Raw genomic sequence first — 7265 nt, forward strand, 5'->3', positions numbered from 1 at the left:
TGTTTGTCTATTCTTAATATCTGGCTTCTCTGACACTAGCACTCTCTTGGCTTAAAAAACACANATTCTTAATATCTGGCTTCTCTGACACTAGCACTCTCTTGGCTTAAAAAACACATATTAGCGGAGTCAATTACCTCCTCTTTCCTTAAAAGATGAGATAATTGTCTGAACATTCAATTATCGCTCTATTAAGGGGCATGGGGGTCTAACAAAAAGTTTTAAAAGTTGTTACTCTGAAACCCTTTAGGTTTGTAATTCATGCAGACGGCATATTGGGTCACACTGAGTAACCAACTTGTTCACGTATCTTCTAGCGATGGGAACAAATCAAACTTCAAATCCAAGGTTGCCAGAAAACGTGGAAAGTGAAAGCACCCGCCTATAAGGGCCCTTATTTGCAACGTCACACGGCCCAAAGAAAACGGGAAGAGGCACGGTAAATTGCTAAACAAACTGCTCTTGCCTTACCTTGAAAGCAATTTCTTTTCTGGACATTATGTGACCCTGTGACAAAGTGCTCTGTGAAGTGTAGAACGTAAAATATATTTTGTGCAATGTAATTGGGCTATTCCATCGAAAGGCAAGAAAAGTTAAAATTGAGCAAACCGTAACCCTGGTTTGACGGGTTACTAAACAAAAATCAGTGAACGCACTATCACATTGGCTCATTACCAAAATGCTAATTGCCTAGACAAGCATGTAAAATGGAAAAAATGTCAAAATCCAATGCATGCACAGTGTGGTTGGGCTGGGCATGTTGTCTTTGATTTTATTCCATGGAATAACGTCAGTTGTCTATGAACGCGTCTACTTGACTAGCCCTATATTGGTAGCCCTAGTCACAACCTCCCGTGATTATTTATTTGATCCCCATCAGCACTATCTTCGTTATTATCACACAAAAAAATCTGATGAGTTGCGTTCTTATGCCCTTGCAACCAAGCTGCCGTAGGCTTGCGGCGCTGCCGGGCGGTCCCGGGCATTGAAACCGAAATGTTACGTGCCGTCCAATCCGGTGTCTAAGTCTAATTCTCACGCAACTCATCAGTTTTTCTCGTGTGATAATATGTAAGAATTCTTGTGTGCATGGTTCTGGGATAAGGCATAGCTTTCTAGATGCCGGATGCCGAACAACCAACCACTTTGGTTGGCTAAACACTACAATAAATCGGTTTGTGATAAATTCTCAGGAGACCATCCATTGCACTGTTTTACCAGCCAAGTGGTCGATCGTCCGACATCCAGTGTCTAGAAATCTGTGGATAAGGGCATGTGAAGCGAAGGGAATCAAGCAAAGTGTATAAGCGGCAACACTGATTTTCAGCATTTTGAGGAGGAAGAAAGAAAACAAACACTGTAGCCAACCTGCTCCTCATTTGCTCTTTCAATAAGTAAATAATTTATTTCGCAGAGACAAAGTATAGTGTTTGGTTGGCATTCATTCTCATTGGGAAAATTTCGTCAAACACTGTAGTCTTTGCAGGGGCCCAAAACCCCTTACAGGATACATGACATGACCACCTTAGCGGTAAAAAAAAGATGCAGAGCTGACTGCAAGTATAAACAGATAATAATAATGGTATAAATAGAGATATGGAATGGGAAAGGGTGCAGAGAGGGGCAGGGATAGATGCATTTATGCTAACTTATTGAATTGCATCATTTGAGTTAAAACAACAAACCTTGCAATTTGTCACCAAGCACTTATCTTCATATGAGTTGAGGTAATAGTCATTTGAAGATGCTCATTATGCGTTCATTTTATTGAAAATCTGATATGCCGCATTTATCACACTGGGATTAACAGTACTTACAATTGTACTAATGGATCTAGTGGAGAATGATCTTATTTCAATTTTATTCTGAACTAATTTTGATCCAACTCCCACCAGTGCCTTGAATACCATCAAACATTAAATGCTGGCTCATGCTTAAAGATACTTCAAGGAGTAGAATTCTTGCTTTTTTCCAACAGAGGAGTGGAGTGAAAGCATTTTCTTTCATCATAGATGATCTTGAGGACCCTATTCAAAGACACTTACAAATGATATGACTTAACCTTGGTCAGATGTGGCATCCATGTTGTATATCCATTCAGTAGGACAGGTAGGGCTAAGGCCTTAACAAGCATACATAATCCTTGTGGGAACAGATATACTATTCCTGGCCATCTTTAGAAGACCACCCACCAAATTTGTTTTCTTCATAACACTACAAACGTGGGCATCAAAGGTCAACCTGGAATCAACAGTGACACCCAGATACTTCTTTAACTTCCAGAAATGACCAACCTTTGACAGGTACATTCAATTGTTTGGCACAACCAAAACTCATGACAAAGGTTTTTCAGCATTGAGCAATAACTTGTTCCTTTCAAACTAGATTAAAACATTGCTCATTTATTTACATGTGGTGCATTGAAGGTCCTCTGGAGTTTTCTTATGGGCAATAACCGCAGTGTTGTGTATGATGCATTCTCCAGCACAATGCTTTGGGAGGTTGTTAATAAAGATGATGAAAAGCAATGGGCCAAGCATACTCCCTTGGGGAACACCCTTCCACAGAAGTTCAATAGCATTGGTCGCTTGTCCATTTATTTCCATGGCTTGCTTTCAATTCTTCAAGAAACTTTCTATTAGTGTGAGTGACAAATGCATCATACCATATTGCAAAAGTTTCCACAATAATATTGTGTGATTGACAGTATCAAAGGCTTTTTCCAAGTCACAAAATATTGCACTTGACCCATGTTTTCTTGATGTCCCACTTTGAATTTCTATGACCAATGCTAATATTGCTTGTTCAGTGTTGAGGTGACTCCAAAAACCATGTTGCCATCTGAAAGATGTTCCCTAAATTGAGCATACAGTTGTGAGTGTAAATTTTTTTCAAAGATTTTGGACAAAACCTGTAGTAAGGAAATTATATGGTATGATGTAAGATCATTCTTTGATCCCTTTCCTTTGTATAGTGGAAGCACTCTTGCAAACTTCCAACACTCTGGGGTTATTCCAGGGGTAATTGCATCATTGACCAAAAGAGTAACAGGTCTGAAGAGTTCATACTTCACGTATTTTGATATCTTGTTTGATACCATATTTGGTCCAACACTGGTCTTGCTCTTAAGCTTCTCTATTGTCGTCAGTACTTAAACTTCCAAGACTTTCTGGAAGTTGATTGATCCAAACTTTTGACTCATGTAGGGAAATGTTGAGGTTTTGGCTGTTGCATGAGCCAATTACAATAGTGTCGAAATAAGCAGAGCTATTGTACAAAAAAGCAAAGGGAAGTGCTAGAAAAGATAAAACTTTAAGCTCGCTTTGACACAGAAGTTCAATTATTGGTTGAAAAAAAAGTGTCATTTCTACATTTAACACATCCCTCCATATCCCAAAAATGACGATTGGGTGCAAAGGGGTGCAAAAAAACAAACAAACTGATCCCGTGATCCTATCCTATAAAACAAAGAAGAATCGGCTCAATCGGCCCTTTATTTGGTAGAGGCTGAGTCACAAAGTGCCCTCTGAAGTGCAGAACGTAAACCATATTTCGTACAGCGTAAGGGGCTATAGATTGTCCGCTGGCGCCAGTTGATGGACAGTGTTGCTTTTTGACCTGAAAAGGGAAGGATCACATCCAACCTCACCTAACCTAACACTCCTCTCACACTCTCTGTTGCATGGGTCCCTATTCTTCAGAGCTGAGATGTCTGGTTGAGTAATCGAAGTTAATCTATTGATAACCTAATATTGTCTGGTTTGAGGAGCTCAACCCTGGTAAGGTACTTCAGCGGGACAATTGTTTTGATTTTCTCATTTCCCTATTTGAATCTGGGAGACTCGAACGAATCAAAATAATTGCTCGTACTGCAACCAGGGTATTAGTAACGAAATTACAAGTAACGAGATTACAGTAATTCGTTCCTTTTCTCGAAAAAGGAACTGTAATTGCATTGCATTTTCAAATTGTGTAACTATAATGACCCAAAATCTCCAGGAATCTCTCCTTGTTCCTTTTTCAGCTTCCAGAATGGCCTTTATTTTTTTGTTTATCTCGTGACAGCTGAAGAACCTTAAAGCTTAACAGAAATTGCCAGTTTTACTAATTCCATCTAGCATATTTTGATCAAAGAAAGTCAGGGTTGAAAATTGTGTTTGCTCTTAACCGGTCTGAAGGTGTTATAGGTTTGAATCTTGTTGCATTTGCTACTTTGGTGTTTACATCTTCTCAATCCAATTCCGTTGGCCTCAAGCACAGAAAATGTCTCCTTGGCCCGAATATGATGCTTCAAATTTCCAAAGCCTCCTCTCTCACTTCACTTAACTTAAGGGATGGACTTCTTACAGAGAAGCTTTGCCGACCTCACAATGTATAATACTGTTTTCCCATCATGAATTTTGCGACATTGTTTCAAACCTTTAACAATCATTATCCCATCCAGGTCCCAATATTGATCCTCAAAGTATTATGATGCAATACATTTTGGACAATTATGTCAAGGTTAAATGCCAAGGCGCATTATTGAAAAATGTTGACAAGAAATCTTCAAATGTTACGCATTAGGACTGCTTAAGTCAAAAAAACTCCATTTCTTTTGAGAAGAATGGTCTGGATGGTGTAAACCATAAAATATTGGTCAACTAAAATTTTAGTAAAAGTGATTGTAATGAGTGATGCCATTACATCTTTTTTAAGTAATGGTTGTGTAACAAATTACTATTTTTGACTTATGTAACTGTAACTGCAATTTGTTCCTTTTATTGAGGCGACTAATGCCCTGACACCAACCCAACCAACAAATTTAGCATTCAAATCATTCAGCTTTGGTGCAGTTGAAACCCATTAACGTGCTACAATGATTTAAATGGCAAAGCAAGTCTTTTCCCATAATTTCATTATATCATGCTGCTAAATATTGGCTGGAAGTAAGCAAATTAGAATATTCTTTTTACTCAAATGAGATAGAATGGGAGACCCCCACGTGGTTTCGTGAGCCCTTTTTTTGAATTGCGACTGGGTAAAATATTCACTTTTTCAATAGTAGATGCCTTCACATTCTTCCAAATCAAGGCCAAAATTCGGCTTAATACGTCTTTTCACGCGGTCACAACGGTTACATCAAGCAAGATATACTGAATGCTGTCTATGAGCTATATCATGCAATCCAAAAAAGGTTAGAACATGTAATCTCAAGCTTGGTAGGCCAATAAACGCTCAATGCCTGTGTTTGGAATTAACCTTGCTTCTTGATATCTTACCCTTAAAACAAGATCAACACAAAACACAATTTTACACATTTCATTTAATGAACAACTTATGGCCCTCTGAATCTCCATCAAAATGGGGTCTTTCTTTTGTCTTATACATTTGCTTGCCAAACTTCATTGGTTGTACTCTGGGCTAATCAAATACTGATTTTAACAGAGATTTAAGAAGGAACTAGATTCACGCCAATCACTTTTGGTTCGTTGATTATTAGTGAAACAATAAATTTGCCGTTTGAGATATCGTTTATCTGAAATAGAATACTAATATTTGCAATATTTTAATTTAGAATAATCTAACCATTATAATTAACCACGTATCAAGTTAGAGGATTTCTTATGTCACTTTTATACGCATTATTCAGCATCAATTTTTCACCAAATGAAATTAAGTATTTGGCGTTCGCAATACTTTTTGAAGTTCTTCTATTTTGGCAGGACAAAGTTTGTGGAAGAGGTTAAATTCCTAACGTCGTGATTGGTCATTCAATTGGCCTTCTACTTTTGAGATTCCATGTTGGGAGATTTTAAGATGATCATCAAGGGTCTCAAAAATTGTCTTGAGTATATCTTGCTTGATGTAACTGTTGTGACCACGTGAAAAGACGTATGAAGCCGAATTTTGGCCTTGATTTGGAAGAATGTGAAGGCATCTACTATTGAAAAAGTGAATGTTTTACCTAGTCGCAATTCAAAATAAGTGCTCACGAAACCACGTGGGGGTCTCCCATTATAGTGTGACTTACAAATGTAATGTCCATTGTCCAGCGCTGCCAGGTGGCATATTTGCATGCAAAAAGTGTAAATCTGGCATATTTAGGACCCCTTTGGCATGCAAAAAAATTGGCATGTGTTTCTTGTCTGTTATGTTTGCTGGTATATTCTGGGAGTCAAGAAGCCAGGCCTTTAAATCTTGACAAATATAGTAGACAATTGGACGTTCCCTTTTTGTTGCCTTGTCATCAGCAATGGAAAAAATCGAGATTGATCAAATTTTGCCACTTTTTGCTACAAGTGACAGAAAATGGCAAAAAGTGGCAATAAAATTGCATAAATTTTTGGAAGGTGGTCAAAAATGGCCGCCGGTGTTTAGAATGGTCGATCTTGATTCTAAACGATATCAAAGACAAGAAGGATCATATGAGTTGGATAAGTTTTTCAAGTGTCCTTTGCAAAAAAGCATATTGATATAGCATTGACTGAAATGCAAAATGTTCCTCAAATATTGAAAATTATACTGCTTGATGGTTGATTGAATAGATAACAGTATCCATAGACCGCTTGCAGTATCCAAGGCCTAGCCACAACAATTACACTTTTTTCACACTCATCAAAATGGTTATTGAAGACGATATAACTTTTTTAAATGCAATTGTCGTCATTTTGACTTTAAAAGTTTAGGTCAAATGGCATCCCTGACTCCAATCGATTGCGGTGGCAAAATTCAAACTCGATCACACACCAATGACGTTTAGTGATTGTATCTCAAATTCGATGCAAAATACCCATCCCAACGTGTCTAAACTACATACAGGAAGGCCTAAAAAATGACGGCAGTGATCGTAAATACTAGAAAAAGATGATTTAAAATGATACAAAGAATTCTTTTTTCTGCCATATTTGGCCATTTTTTGCCACTTATATTGCCACCAGTTTCTGCCAGGTGGTAGAAAATGGCTTTTAATAATTTCTCATCCCTGCTACTAAATCATCTGATTATGTTATTTTCTGTAAACACAAAGGATATTGTAACTAGAGATTGTTGTCTCTAACCAAATCTAGTTATGGTATTTAGATTTTTGGTATGAGTGAAAGATATGGCAAGCTATCTAGGGATTTCTCGCTATTCTGCCAGAAAGAGTTACATTTCTTTACATGTTCACAAATCTAAGAAAACGCGTGGACAAAAAGGATTCATATCTTCACACAAAAAAGAAAATTAATATTCCATATTTGTGATATTCAAAATTGGTATTAATTCTTTGGGAAATTAACAGT

This window comes from Tigriopus californicus, chromosome 8 (assembly GCF_007210705.1).
Source record: "Tigriopus californicus strain San Diego chromosome 8, Tcal_SD_v2.1, whole genome shotgun sequence".
Taxonomy (NCBI): Eukaryota; Metazoa; Arthropoda; class Copepoda; order Harpacticoida; family Harpacticidae; genus Tigriopus; species Tigriopus californicus.